The sequence below is a fragment of the Nesoenas mayeri genome (assembly GCF_963082525.1).
Source record: "Nesoenas mayeri genome assembly, chromosome: 2".
Lineage (NCBI taxonomy): Eukaryota > Metazoa > Chordata > Aves > Columbiformes > Columbidae > Nesoenas > Nesoenas mayeri.
The window spans coordinates 43,627,282-43,641,855 of NC_137543.1; positions in this window are offsets into that span (position 1 = coordinate 43,627,282).

Consider the following 14,574-nt stretch of genomic DNA (forward strand, 5'->3'; position numbering starts at 1 on the left):
CTTCCAAAGATGGATCTAAAAATTCCACAAAACTGCTGCAAAGATTTACAATACTCTGGAACAGAAGTAGCAGATGGAATGTTGAATTCCAAACCAAAATTTTTTTTAAAATGTTAAAATTATTATTTGATACTAATATTTATATTGATAAAAGTAATATATATTTTTTCATGCTAATGTTGCATATTGTAATGGGCTACATAGTAAAAAGAGGGTGAACGCAGTAATTTTAATTTCAAAATACTGTAGTTTCTTAGTCAGGTGCCCCATTAGAATGGTTTGTCTTGAACATTTATTTTACTTCCATCATAAAAAATGAAAAGCCTCTGAAAACAGACAAACAAACAAACAAACACACACACATTTTTTTCACCAGCAGAGAAAGTGGCTAAAGTTTCTCCACTAAGATAAATATCCTGATTTTAACTTATTTTCTATGTTTATATCCTTTTCGCAGCTTCAAACTAGCCACCTAGTTGAGTTTCTTTAAGCATTAACTACAGATGAAGACGACCACTTTTCATTTACCAGAGTTAATAATTATTGCTGTATGCAGCTGTGATGATTATAGTGTGCATAACACTGAATGAGTAATTTGTCCTCAGGTGGCAGTTGAGAGAGAGTATAATATCTGCAGATACTTTAGGAGTGAAAATGAGTTTTGTCTTACTTCAGGGCCACGGAGTTTGAAACTGCATGACCTGGGCTGGATTGTCAATGTTTTAGTACTGTGCACTTATCTAGTAATTATTTTTTCTGAGATAACTCTCAGTTGTGTTTTTCTGCTAAATAAGAAGAAAATTACTCAAGCTGGTTTTGAGTGATAAATCATTACCTCAATACAAAGCTATTCTGTGAACATACTGCTCAGCGTAGTAAATACTTCATACAGATTGCAAGGGTTCACAGGGATCTGTGCCCCAAATTATGCTCTATAAAAGGCACAAGAAAGAACAAAATAATTCTGAAGCTCAAGCATGAGCTTAAAGTCAAGGGGAAGTATCAAGCATGCCGTACTTTAACTTTTACAGCTCAAAGACATAAAATAAGATTTTGTTGTGAAGCACATCTTCAAACAATAGTAACTGAAGGAAGCTGTGAGCCTTACATGACTCATTAAGTTAGGATGTAATTAGAGAAGTGAACACTGTGTTAAGTACTACGGTGGTCTGCAGCTGTGATATTGTCAAGGATTTCCATACCTCTGTGCACTCTCCTTTCCTTTACAAGGGAGTCACTGATTTGAACAGCCAGGCAACAACAGGGGTCAGGCCAAGGGGGCATAGAATTCAAATTGGTAATTGTTCCTGATTTCTGTGATAGCATACTGGTAGAGCTGTTCCTAGGAGGTGCAGCTTTTTGAAAGAAGACACATAAATCCTGAATCAGAAGAGCTTCTCTGAGAGAGAATTGGGCTGTGGGCTGGCCCAGGTTACACTGAAAACAAGATTACACTGAAAAGAAAAAGAAAAGGCAAGGGAAAAGAACACCTGTTACGTGGTTTTGGAGCCTGAGTTAGTTCAGCCCTATTTTAAATGCTCCTTCTTGATCCTAGCTGTATTTAAACTGCTGTGCACCTGATTTCACAGGATTTGTTGCATGCAGTTGTGAAGCCCATCAAATCTGTAATAATTTTCTGACCATAGCAAGAAGGTTACAAACAACTACTATTTTTTTTCTTTTGATATAGTTTAAAATATGAAAAACTGTCACCTTCATACAAATATAAATTTTTAAGATGTTTTCAGGATATCCCAGCAGGAAATTCATATCAACCAGTGACAGAAGATGGAGGTATTTGAAGCAAGGCATACAAGCAATGCCTTCCAGAGAGAGTTTGGAGTGTGGTAAAAGTATAAAAGGGAATGCTGTGCTGATTTTTGAATCAAAGAGAACGTTTTTGTGCTAGTGAGCTGCTGGAAGGAGATGTTTATATTTATACTCAACTAGATTCAAAACTACCACCTGGGATTACAGAAAAGTAGGAGGAAAAAAGAAAAGAGATTAATATCTTTTATGTATTTCTCTTGTCTCTATATGAGTCAAAATATTGTTTTTACCTACAACTCAGCAATCAGATCCCTAAATCTGAGATTTAATAACTGTGAAACTTCAGGAGCTAAGACGTCATCTGAAATTAACATGTATGTAAGCTTCCTTGGGCAAAAATCTTAGAAAACATTTTAGAAACACTCTGTCCATCCCTGACATCATGCTGTAAGGCTTTTCTACAGGTAAGATTTGTCTGCTAATTTTTCAGAGATTTCCATGATGTCACCCACTAATTGCACATGTGCATTGGATTGTTCAACTATGATCACTTCTGTGAAGTATTTTAGTTTAGACTGCATACGCTTCCCGGAGTTTTTAACATTTCTTTTATTAATATATCTACATATTATTTTGCCTGCTTAGCTCATTGTTATCTATCTCCACCTGTGCTTCTGTCATCCCTAACTTGAATCTTCAATGTCTTTCATCCTGGTGTACGTCCTTGCTCTGTTCACAATGTTAATTTCTAACCAGTTGTTCTGAGACAGTAAAAAGACAAGTTTGAGAGACTGTCTTATGGCATAAAGTTAAATATAGCAATGAAACTCAAATATAAGACTGAAAACAATTTTATGGCTTAATTATCTCATTAAAGTTTACTATGAGCTGTGGATTTCCAACTTTCTCTAAATGTCTTTGAAGATACCATTTTCTTTAATCCTGCATCAGCTTTTAATAGAACAAATTTATTAGGGGAATATTCAGCAATGTAATAGATCTCATACTATGTAAAAATTCAGCTTTCCTTAGTCAGCAACAACTGTAAATGCTAAGAGCACTTAATCTATCCCATACATGTGTGAAAAAAAAAATGAAAACACAGATCTTTGAAATACCTTAGTATCTCAGTGTGAGAACTTAATGTGAAACTTCCATCTGGAATTTACAAGGCCAGATGGTTGTATAAATCCCAGCAGAAATTATACATCTGTCACTTTTTTGTATAACTGGTTCTATTTGAAGAAGGATTTATGTAATCAGCTTGGCACATCATTTAGTGTGTCATTGCTATCAGCCTATAGTCTGTAGCTGTCTTTGTATCAAGTCCTCTTTCATTTGTAGAATGTGATGGAGGTAATCATTGCTCTAATGAGATGCAGGATGACTGTTGATTTAAAATGTTTTATGCTGAAGCATAATGAAGAAGAACAGATGAACATAATTGAGTAAAATTCTTCAGTAAAGATTCTTGCTATCAAGTCTACCTTGACTGTGAATTTGCCTGTTATACCTCTTCTCTCCACCATGTAAAGACACTACCTAGAAAAAGCTTTAGCAGGGTAATGGAAATAAGGAAGTCTACTAAATGGATGCATGCTTTAGAGTTCTATGCAACTTCTGACTTATGAGCTCTAAATCCAAAGTCCACCAAAATTTGGACTCATGCAATTATCTCATTGGACTGTGTTCCTAAAAATTCTATAAAAAATATTTCAGAACAGGATGTGAACAGGTACAAAAATACTAGTGAGGGAGAACATGAAGTGTGTGGCCTTCATAGTGGATTTTGTTTTAATCTATATGAAAAGTGACTGAACATGTAGTCTGTAGACATTTCATGTTTATTCAGGTTTACATTTGTGTCAGATGTATATCTGTAGGCAAACCCACACTCACATATGCATACATCATAACTGAGTTTTACACACTTACTGGAATTTTACTACTGTCTTGTTAAGGAAGCTTCTTTCCTCTAGGTTTCTGGGTGCAGAGACTCAGGTACAGATTCAGAAATTATTCTTAAATAAATAATTTATTTGCAAGATGCAGTGTAGAGGATCTTGACCTGGGTACCTCCTGGAGAGAGACCTCAAGTGAAGATAACCTTATGCAATTATAGTCTTACAATCTAAGCTTCCCACCCCTTACATGACAGTTCAAGCCAATTGTAAAATTGGAGTCCAGGGTCTTCCCATTCTTCATTGGATTCCTTCACTAGGAGGCCATTTCTTATCTCTACAGGTGGTTGGTCGTCCTTTAGCAACCAGACTAGATGTTAATCTAAGTCCTGACCTTTAATTATTATTTTGCACCTGTAGCTGAAGGGGGAGATAAGTTCTTGGCAATAACCAAAAGATTTTTCTGTTTCATCTTCTTATAGACACTCTGATCTGTTCCTTATCTCCAGGGATGCAACTCCTCTTATCTTTTGACGCCTTTTTTGCTTAATGAGACAGAAAGTTCAAAATTTCTCATTTTGCAGTCTAAGCAGACTTATTTAGGCTAAGTGAATTCTATATGAGCAGCTTCTGACTAAGTTCTATAAGAAGCATTATATCAAATAATTCCATAAGCTAAGGCAATGTATTCCCTAGTAAGTCTTTTAAAAACTGTGCTTGGACATAAAATTATTGCCCACCCTACTTAGCAATTTACTTCTCATATATTTCTTTGATACAGATTTCATCTGAAGAGAATTGAGTTGATTACTTTCTCCTCTTTATCTTTCACTGTAACATACAATCACATAGTCTGGTCTGTGCCTGAGAAAGTGTGGGTGATGTTATACTTACAAAAATATATATTACAGAGCTACTTTCTTTTTTTTTCCATATTTACTTTAGCACTTTAGTTTGGATCAGCATTTTTGAAACTAATCTCCCAATTGCTCCTGATTACTTTCCTTTGATTCACATCACAGGATGGACTTGTGAAGAAGTAGAAGCAGGACCTGGGTTCCTTTTCAATGAAATAAAACCAAAAAATGCCAGCTAGGCATGTACCAGGTAAATTAAAATCTAAAACGGTTCATTGGACAAGACTAAAGTTTACTCAAGTCATCCTTTCCTCCTTGAATGTTATATAAAAATAATTCCACCCTCAATACAAACTTTTTTATATATCTGCTCCTAGCACTGGGGCATATTATTTGCTAGTGCAGATATAAATTTAGACTTTTAAAACAGTTTTTACAGTAATTCTACCTGAAGAGGGCAGATATTTATGGACCTAATTTAATAAAAGTATCTTTACCTGCAGTTTTTCAGAAAAGTCTACTGGTTCTGGTTTCTCCAAACATTTATCTAAAAATAATGGGGATGGCATACATACTGCTAATTTCATATAAAAATTCTTTCCATAAAGAAAGGTGTCACTATGTAACAAACCCAGGTTGGAATACGCAAACTGTTCTTGGTTTTAAGGTTGAAGTATTTTTTAAGCTTTTATTAAAAAAATAATTGGCAATATAGAAAAAATTGAAGAAATGTAAGGATTAATTTTATAGAATTAGAAGACTAAAACATGTGCATTAATAGAATATTCTAATTTTTTTTTTAAATGGTGACTGTCTTTTGATCCATAACCCATAAGTCATCAACAGTAAACAAGAATACTGAAAGTTGTGTTTTAATTTTATTCCCCTAGCCAAGATAATTTTAGGATGTTAGTGCAGTAAGAAAATAAGAGAATGAATTGTCTCCCAGGATCAAAATCTCCCTAACGCTTATTAGTGTTAGATGTCCCTAAAAGTCCCAAAGAAATGCTGGGAGATCTGCCCAGTGGAGTGATTTTTAGAAGAGATTGCTCACTAGGAACCAACAGTACACAATGTACTAAATATAATGGAAGCAAAATATGTCATGTATATGTGCATAACCTAGTTTATTTTCACAAATAGGTTTCAATTGTAAAAATTGTCATTAGTACAATTTTTTTAAGGAGATTCTCTTTTCAGGAGAGTGAAATAACAGTTATAACTCTTCTATTTAATGACTTACAAAGTAGTACTTTTAATGATAAAACTGTTAACATGCAAACAGAGCCAAAGCTTTCAAATTTTCTTTATCTTTATTTCATTTCTTCTCACTTCATGAAAATGAAATAAATCAGTTCTGAATAGATTGTACAAATCTGACTAAACAGAATGAACAAGCAATTAGAAAGTTAAGATGAAATCTATTATAGTCAGGAAATTACTTAAAATGGAATATGCAAATTAAAAAAAAAAGTTCATCTGAAGATGTTACTAAGAAATTAAACAGTTTAAATGAACAAGTTTGATGCAGTGGTTACTGAAAGACAACAGTTTTGTGGCTTAGGAACAGTGTTCATTATAGTTATTTTTTAATTAAAAAATCTGGGGAGATGTTCATGTTGGCGAAAGGGTTCAGACTTTGTTCAGCCAGCATGATTAACCCACCTACCTTGGCCTGCATTCTTGCTGATTCACTGATGGGAAGCAATAGTTCAATTTTTGGAGGCCAAACTAAGTCTTTCCAAGGGATCAGCATTACCTGATTTTCTTACAGCATATTCATTTGCATCTTCTTCTATTTTAACTCTGCTTTTCTAGTCACTTGGTCTCAGTTTTGTTCTTCAGTTTGCAGAGTAGCAGATAATATTCTGAAAAAATTAATGTGATTGCTTACTTTGTCATTCACAATAATAACAACCATTCAATAATAATGGTTTTTAACTTAAAAGGATGTTATTCAAAGTACTTAAAGAGATTGATAGCTCTTGGAGAGATTTTTCATGGCTGCATTTCTCCACAGCTGTATGCACACATTTAACTGCTTACAAATTCTGTGCTTCTCATCCACACAAAAAAAGAATAGCATAACCGCTTTGTACTTCAGTCCTTATGAACCTTAGCTTGCATGTTTTTTATCAAATAGAACCTGTCAAGGACAGTCAAACAGGATTTCACAGTTAGTACTAAAGTTCTCAGAAAAACTATCTTCTTTTTGTCTCACCCAGCCTAAAATTATAAAGGCATAATTTTCTTATTTTGTCTTAAAGAGGATATCTTCTAACAGTGGGAAAGATTATGTGACTAGATGTTCTGGCCAGCCTAACAGATCATAATGGAGAGTTATTTGTATAGTTGTTTAAGAATTATGTTTTCTCTAGTTATCTGAAAATCTGGCATGTAGACAAAGATAAATATCCAGATGATTCACTAATCAAAGAAAGAGATGCTGCTTCAGACAAATAGTCATACACACTGAAGTATGCTTTCAAGCACATGGGAAAATTCATCCTGAAGACAGGATTGGTCCTATCTTCTTTTTATGTAGCAATTAAGTTTAATTCTGTCATTTTGCAATTTGTCCTGTCTCTGATTTTGTCAGTTTTTAAGCACAAATGTGGATGCTTCATGACTGAAGAGGAAAATATTTTATAGATGAAAAATTAAAAATTTGGTTTTGTTCATTTCTTAAAAACATTGGTTGCATGTTAAAAACTTCTGTGTTGCTTTAGGAAAGCAGATTTCTCAAAAAAAAAAAAAGAAAACATGAGATTTTTGGACATAACAATATTAAGGAGGAAAATATATGCAAAGATTTTCACATCACCCATTTGTGATAATTAGTAGTTTAGAATTAAATAGTGGAAATGTCACAGGCGCATTTTTTATGGATGTATGATGCAACTACAACAAGGCAGTAGTTCCAAGATCTTGCTTTTTCTTTCTCATTAATCATTGCTTTTACTTCCATATTAGTCAATAGCTCAAGGAAATGGCTGCTAGCATGATATTTTACTTTCATGAGTTTTGGACAGACTTTTCTAAATACAGGGCTTATTTTAGTGTCATATTCATAAAAATTCTTACTTTGTCCTTTTGTACTCAAAGGTATATATTTTTAATTCATAATTTGTATGAATTCATGATATATGTTTCTCCAGATGTGTACTATGCATGTAATTCTGTAGGGTTTAGGAAAAGAAACAGGTAATTTCTTCAGGACCTTAGAAGTTTCTAAGTCAAATATTGCATAGATATTTTCCCTAATTCCTTTGTCTACTGCAAATTAGCTGTATCTAAAGTCAGTCTTTATTTTCAATATGAAGCAATCAGCTCCCCCCAGCAATAAACCCTACCACCTATGGAACTGTGTTAGAACTAACTGACCAAAAGAAACATGGACCTGGCTCTCAGTTTTATGCTGCTTCAGGCCAAGTGGGAACTGTGACTCAGAACTGCTTATCTTTTTATGTAACAAGTTTAATTCTATCATTTCGTAAATAACTTATAATATTTTATAATGTATAGAAAAAGCGAAATTGAACCAGCTTTATATTTATTTTCTGCCTGTACTGCAGTACTAAATTTATTTCAACAGTGAAAAGAGTGGGTTTTTTTCTGACAGATCATTTAACACACTCTGGATAAGTCAGACTTTCTACACATTTTTAGAATTCTATTGTTCTGTATGGTGATCATACAGTTCAAACATTCGAAACACTTGAACAGTTGAAAGATTACTTGCTGTTTCTGAGTAAGAAAATTAGTTTTCTTATATCACTCATATTTAAAATGTGGTGCTTTCTGTGTTCAGTCAACAATGACCTGGAAAAACTGCACATAAGTACATTGAAACTATCTTGAGGTTATTGAAATGCCTCTGTGTTTCATAGCTGGTGGAATTTACTAACCTGTCTTTATTCCTGGTTTGAATATACAGAGTTTGAAGACTGTGTCATCTGTCATCATGTGTCAAACTCAGTGTTTGTAGCCTGTCGTAGACTAAAATAAACAACAGTGTGGATTTTAAAACAATTCTTTGAGGGATTCAAACCTTAGCAGAAAGCAGTATTCAGAATACAGGCACTGGCAGTACTCTGCCACAGGATGTTTATGATTCTGAATGACAGAATACAGATTTTGAGCCTGTTGGAGAAGGCAGCCCAGAGCAGTTCTCTGTGCTTTCATTGCTTGGTTGTTTCTACTTAGAGGTCTTGACTTCAGGCACTGAATCCTAATGACATATTCAACACTTCTCCCCTTGCTGATTCCTCCAAAATCTAGGAGAAATCACAAGAAGGACAGTCTCTATCATGCTTCAAGAGTCTTGCCAGACTCCCATACTCTGTCTTTAAAGCTAGTCAGACAACTTAATATGTCTTGGTGTGTTTACTCACTCATGTTACCTGAGCATGAACTTTGTTCCCTTCATCTGAGCTGGACTGGTCCTGCTGTGTTAATTTCTGCTACTGTTTAGGTATCTGATAGCCATATTGTAAACACAAAGTACCCTGATTTTAGGAATCCCCTCACACAGAAAGGTGGAGTGCCTTGTCTTGTAGTATAGCATCAGCTTTTGAAATACCAGATTTCTATGGATAAAGTAATTCATTTACCTATTAATTTTGAAGAAGTGAAGAAAGGTTAAAAAGAATTATTATTTGACAGTTGTATGAGGAGATCTTATGCAGCTGTCTGAAGATTCATTGATAAATGCTTTTATTATACTGTGAGCAAATATTAAATGAGCAAAGGTCTAACTAGTTACATATCTGTTCTCTTTTTATGAGCCTCTTGAACAAATGCTGATTTGATATTACATTGGTACATTTATTACACATGCCACCTTCTGTCGACACTTCTGATTTTACAAAACCTTCTTGTGACAGTGTACTCTGTCATGATTTCCAAATACCTTTGAACTTCAACAACTTGTGAATGCTGACTAACTCCGGTCTCCTGCTTGTCATTCTGAGTAACTGCTGCAAACTTAAATTCATCAGTCAGAATATTTAGGTCATTGGAGTATATTCTGAAGTTAGGAAATCAGTCCTAATGCCAAGTCTTGTGTTAGATATACATTACATTCTTTTTGTGAATTTATTTTCATTCTGCAGAGTTTTTGTTTACACAGAGCTTACCTTTTAATTATCTTTTGTTTCTCGTATGTAACTTACGTGAGTATTGATTTAATCAATTATTTCTTCACAGTAGTAATTGTTATATGCTATTGGAACTATAAATATGTGTAAGAAGTTATGATTTTGGATCTTATCCAGAAATGGCATCCGTTGCCTTAGTTTTTTAAAGACAATTTTCTCACTGGACTTCCTGAGTATAAACAACTGTGTTTCCTGTTCATGCTACAGTAAAGCAAGTTCAGATTAATACATTGATTCCTGCAAGTAAGATAATAAATGGCTGAGATGGGTAAGTTATGCAGAACAGCTTGTATCCGTGAGGCGAAATGTAGCATCGCTGTTGTTTCAACATCACTGAAGCAAGATATAGCATCATTGTTGTTCAAGCACACTATTTTTTTTCAGTAGCAGTGAAATGTAAGTCAAGGTAAAAATCTGCAAGGCTGTCTCTTACCAACATATGAAAGAAGACACTAATGCAACTGTTCTCTGAGGTGAACAGAAGTCAGACCTGAATCTCAGTCCCTAATCATCATCTCCTTTTTTGGGTCAGTAACGTGATGTTTTCTTTCAGATATATTATTGACTGTGACTTTAATTTGGCATTCATAGTCTTGATGTTCAGAGACACTGGTAGGGTTAACTAGTGGCAGTCAGCTTTCTTAAGGCATATTTCAATAGAACAGGAATTCTGTACTTCACATTTGCAAAACATCGCTTCTGCCATGTCAGACCTCTAGTTTCTGTGGTCTGTACTGTCTCATTCCTCACTAAATGATAGCTGAAAGTGGATTGCAAAGCATAATGAAAAGTGCTCCTGACCTCAGCTGTGAAGGCATAGCTGCAGCTCTACCATTCAAAATGCTAAGAAATTGTTTTGTGCTGTAGAAAGATTATTTCTGCTAGCCATAAAGAAACATGTAAAATCAAGAAACAGAAAAGGCTAAAGGCAAACAACGGAAAAAACTCAGAGAACCTGTTTTGCTGGATTTCTAAACATCCAATGTATGTGACATGCAACAGTGACTTCATTGTTAACATGCTGTGCTGAACATTAAGCTGATATTGGGGTGTAGGTGCATTTCCAAGTTATGTGTTTTGTCTTCAGAAAAATTATCTGCAACCTATATGGATAATTTTGCAGTAACTTTTGTAAAACCTAGCATTTTAATGTCTGTTCAAACACTCTATAGCATCAGTGTCAGGAGAGAGTTCCACAGTGGTGGTGCACAGAAACTTAAAGCCTGATCATCATTTCAGAGCAACCCTTTGGGCTGGTTTTGTTGTGAGGTAGTTTCCCAAAACACTTTTTTTAAAACCTGCTGTTAGACTGTTTCCAAAAGCCAGAAGGAAGTGAAGTAGTTGCAATTTAATGCAATTCCTACCCCTCTGAAAATAAAAAATGTTGTACCTACAAAATTTAAATATTTATTTTGGATTTATTTCAGGTCTCATCATCTTTATTTCAGGTTATTATGATTTCATATATCCTCAATAATAAAGGATATCTCAGAGTTAATTGTTTAATATATGAAGTTGGCATGGAAGCACACCAAAACCAGACCAGACAGGTAACAAACTCAAAGCAAAATTTATTCTAACAGTCGAAAGACAATCTAGGAAAAAGGTTTATTGAAATCACTCAGCACTTCAACAACCTTAGAACCACAGGTTCATGATCGTGATTGATAATTAGTTACTACACTACCAACACATAGGACACAGGGAGTTCCAAAGCTCTGAAATGATGACTCAAAGTATGCACTTGCCCACTGACAAAAGAGGACTCTCAAGGGTAATCCGGAAGATAAAATCACTCACCAGTAAGCCAAGGGTGCTCAAGGACAGTCCAGAAGACACAACCACTCACCAAAAGGGTGAGGGCACTCAACCTCAAGGACTTTGCTTAGGTGGCATCCTGACCCAAGGGGAGAATCCCCAACTGCAAGCCCGCTGCTCCAAGGAGGACTATCTCAAAACAGGGTCTCTGGGAGTCTGCAATTGCAACCTCAGGTTGAAAACTTATCTGTGTTCATACATATTTAGTGGTTCAGAAACTTCTCTCAAATGAGACATTTAACTGGCCAAGGGCCCTGTCTGCTGACCAGGGAGTCTTGCCTTTCCTCTCGCCTGATTGGAGGGGTACACATGACTACAGTCACTTCAGGGTTCATTGGTTAAAGGGGTATGGTCATAGTGTACTTGACACAGAGGTTAGAACTGTTTTTCACCATGTGTGTATCTTCATTTACTTACTATTTCACCTACCAAGTCAGTTAATCTTACAAGTCCTTTTTCTGGTTCTTCATAATAAGCCTTTGCTTTTATTACTGTGCTCTCTCTTTTCATTCTTTTCTCTATATTTATTAATATATTGAACAGTAGAAGCCTTAACACAGTAGAAAGGCAAAAATTTTCATCTACCTCAAACAAAGACAGGTTGTGTTTTTTTGTTGTTGTTGTTTTTTCTGTCATTTTCTTACCTTCTAATTACATACTTATTCTAGGACCTTCCCTTCCACCCAGTGTCTCAGCAATTTCCTTAGGAGCCTCTGAAGGGTTTTGAATACCTTGAAAAAATCATTTGGAGGTCCAAGTAGACAAGATTTATCTGTTTTATAAATTCTTCCTTAACATAAGGCACCTGAATAATAGATACAAAAAAGTCTCTTCATCGTACATGCAATAAGTCTCGATTTTAGGAAATTTATGTGTTGAATATGTCATGTTGGAAAAGTTACAATATTTTGAATTCTTTTTGATAGTAATTCAGATTATATTGTAACAATTCCATAGCTATATCAGTGTTGGTGAGAAGAGATTCTGAGACCTTTAAATTGACAAAGAAGATTAATGTTAAAAAAAAAAAAAAAAGAAAGAAAAAAGTAATTAGAATTTCTGTATATAGTTAAGAAAAGCTTAGAAAATGCTTGAAGAAGATTAAGGAGGATGGGGGAGGAATGGAAAGTTTATTTAAAGAACATTTACTTTGAAGTTTTTTTATGGGAATGATTTTCAGGCCCTATGATTTTCTTTCGCAGCATCAAGAGAAATGTGGTAAAAATGAGTTTAGCAACGAGGAATATTAATTCTCCCTCTTGATTTCCACTGAAAAGTTAACTGGGCCGTGGGTCTTTTTCAGTTTAGCTGGTTTTGTTTTGTTCTGGTTTATTTGCTTTGCTTTGCTTTGTTCAGTAGTTTTTTTTCTTGTGCTTGCTTTGCTTCAGTCATGCGACGTTTTTAGTTTTCTTTTCAGTGAATGTCAATACTATTATTTCCCTGAAAGACAGAAACTTTCTTAGCTATTTGTTACATAAAATAAGACATTTGATTCATCAAGGCAAAGTGTCCTGATATTCAACAAAGCAGAAAAACCCTTTTAGGAAAGGATCCTACTTCTAGGATCTCAACACATATTTATGTCATCTCTAATGTAATAGACACTCCTACTTTGATATGAAAGATCTCCAGTCAGACAAACAAGTAGGAAGCTACTGTTCAGTGCCTGTTGCTTGTATTTTAAATGTGTCATATGATTTTTGGATGGACAGATAGACAGACACAGGGTAGCAAGAGACAGTTCAGACGCTGCTTTTGAATAAACCTCTTACATCACTAGTCTACTGGCACTATATAAGAGAAATTTGAAAAGGAATATGTTAGTATGCGAGCTAATGATGATAAAATTTTTAGATGTCTTCATATATGCCTGACCTCTTCCAACAGGACGTGACTGTCAGATAATATCTTAGTGGAATTCCCAGAACTTCAAAGAATAATGAAGTAAACGATGCGTAGAGATAATGGAACTATTCTTTCCTAATAGACTGAGGAACTATTCTGTCTTCAGATTTTGACTCATTGTTCTTGTTTTCTTATTCTTTGTAAACTTTTTAAACTTTGTAAATTCAGTATGAATTTACCATATTTGTTCAGACAGTTGTTTGTAATAATATATTTAAATTTATGAGGTTTTTATATATTGTCTGTGAGAGTTCTTCAGAGCACTGTTAGGTTTTTAGCTGTGTTAGTCACTTCATCTCATGCTTTGTTCAAATTTCTTAGACTGCTGTACTTATTACTTAACACAAAATAAATAATCATAATTTCAAAACCTCTTTTTTCCTGGCTTGTGTTGTAATGCTATGGATGTTGTAACTGTGTTCCTTCAATAAATAAATTATAAATAATAGGTTTAATAATAGGAAATAGATGTTAAGAGCATCAATAAAGTGATAATATTTGCTTTCGTGTTGCTGGTATTCCTGTCTGGCACTTGACCTACAGCATTAGCCAGAATCCTCTGAAAGAAGTAGGTTTTCCTGGGAGAAATAACCAGAGGTTTTCTGACTGGCTGAAATCAAACAGGAGAATGCTCTGGTCAAAAAATTATAAAGTTTCTTCATTATAATTGAACACTCATGTTGAGGGAGTCTCTCCAACTCTCTGTTGTTTGCTGTAGTTCTGAAGTTCTTCAGATATTATCCAGGTGAAATGAGAGGGGGGAATAAGCAATCAGAATAGAAAATTTCTGGGCAAAAGGTGGAAGCACTGGGCCTAATTCTACATGTGCCTACACAAGTAGTGTGAATAGGGAACTGCATGCTCAAATTTTAAGGTTTTCTCAATAACTTTACTGATCTGCAGGAAGTGTGTACAGAAAGTGTGTGCTCCAGCTGAAAAGGCTGAAGTTCCTTTTATTTTTTAATAAAATGAAACCCATGGGAGCCATCTCTCTTATTTCATTACACATGTGGAACTTCTTTTCCTGACATCCTTCTACTTAAGAACTGCACAAACTACTACAGTTCATGGCTATCACAGACTTGGAAAGAACCTGAAAAAAAGATTTGTTAGTTAAATTTCTGTTGAAGGAAAGACAAAATTAAATGGTACATCAACACTGAA